A 2,062-nucleotide genomic window follows, 5' to 3' on the forward strand; every position below is an offset into this window, starting at 1 on the left:
ATCGGAGCCGGGCGTGGTGGTGCACGCCTGTAATCCCAGTACTTGGGAGGCTGAGGCAGGAGGATCTCTGTGAGTTCGAGACCAGCCTGAGGTACATAGTGAGTTCCAGGTCAGTCTCAACTACATAGTGAGACTCTGTCTCAAAACCCCCCCCAAAATAATGATAATAATAACAATAAAAATAAAATGAAAAATATTGTACCGGGAACATGCTATCAAAAATAAAAAATAAATTTGAAGACATGAGAAACATTCTAGTCTAGAAGTGACTTAATTGAAATTTGTAAAAATTGAAACTTGTTAAAATTGTGGAAGAAAATTTTTTTTCCTTTCAAGGAAGTTGGGTCGAATTGTGAAGCATGTAGAGTAAACTGTGGGGGGTGGTTTGGCATCTTTGATCCCTAAAGGGCACACGGAACAGAAGATTCCCTCACAGGCCCAGAGAGAGGCTGAGAGGCGCTCAGGAAGGGGGGCTGAGCTCTACCTGGGGTGCACGCACTCTCCTCTCCAAGTTTCCAGGACAAGCAGACCACTCACCTGGTGGCTAGCCTACTGAACAGAACTACAGAGGAAAGAAAGAACTGCATGTCCCTACTGAACATGATTAACTGCAGACTATATTCACTAGACTTGTTGGCCAAATTTTTCTTCTCTTGCTACTGCTGTGCTGTGAGGCAGTTGGAGGCTCTCTTCCTCCACAAAGGTGGGAGCTGCGGAGACGGTGATCCCCCTGTGAACGTGCTGTGGTGAGGTGACATGGGATTCTGAAGACTGCAGCGCTCTATGGAGTACACTGACATTTATAAAGGATAAGGACAAATGAGATGATTAAAATACTACACATGCATCTTTTAAAGAGTAGATTTAATGTGACCACAGATACACGGATCCTGCATAATAACTACAGCAAAGATGTCCAAATAAAAATGACTCCTTAAGTATAAACACTATTTAGAAGATCTAGATTACATAAACTATCGATATAATAATTAAATGGAAGTACGAGCACATACCCCAAATTAAGCAGCTTGTGAATTTTTCCTGTGTATTGGTGTGTTTACTGGAGAACACATGTTTCAACTATTACTCTGAAGAGGAGAAAGAATTATCTCTGAGAGTTCCCTGGATTGAAGCTCCTTTTCACAACTTTTTTTTTTTTTTTTTGGAAATGACTACCTTACTGCAGAAAGTAAACTAAATTTTCAGGTACAATATGGTTTATTGTAGAATCAAAAGGGATTTTATACACACTTAAAAAAATCGGAATGTTTTTCGCACCAAATTCATCACATATCAGGAAATATAAACATACCTGTATAAGCAACACAGACTGTTCTCTCCACATTATTATTGTTTAAAATCTTGAGTGTCAAAATCTTTATTTTAACACTTCAGTCAAAAGCAAGTCCATTGGGTCATGTTTTTCCTCATGTAGACAATACACCTAAGTGTAAACATTTTAGCCTTTTATTCATTGATCATTCAACAAATATTATTGAGCACATAATATGTGCCAAATACCATGCAGTGCACAGAACAAAGATGCTTATCTTTCTACAGTTATAACCCAGTAATATGCACCTGAAAACTGCATAGACAGAATGATCCCAAATTTAAATAAACAGCTTCTTCACTGGGCACATTCAATTAAAAAATGTGGAATATGGAACTGTAGTGTGGGTGCCATATAATTTTATTCATGTGTTTGTACTTTAAAAATCAACCCACCAAAATTGGATGAGAAATACCTGATTTAAGTGAGAAACATAAATAGGATAGTATATTTGGCATCATTTTTTTCATGAATTAATTAGAACAGGTCAGATGAGATAATTGCTAAATCACACACACACACCACATCTATACTTAGAGATGCCTGGCAAATGGAAGTGTTTTATTTCACCCAATAAATGCATTATTGCAGAACTTAACGTGTTAAATGCCACCAAATAGAAATATTTAAATGTTTAAAGAACTCACATTTTTTAAAGAAACATCAATAAAACATCAGTATGAATTATTTTTAAAAACTTTCCAGAATTACTTTTTTTTTTTTTTTTTT

Source organism: Fukomys damarensis, unplaced genomic scaffold (genome assembly GCF_012274545.1).
Source record: "Fukomys damarensis isolate Sample0158 unplaced genomic scaffold, DMR_v1.0_HiC HiC_scaffold_5, whole genome shotgun sequence".
Lineage (NCBI taxonomy): Eukaryota > Metazoa > Chordata > Mammalia > Rodentia > Bathyergidae > Fukomys > Fukomys damarensis.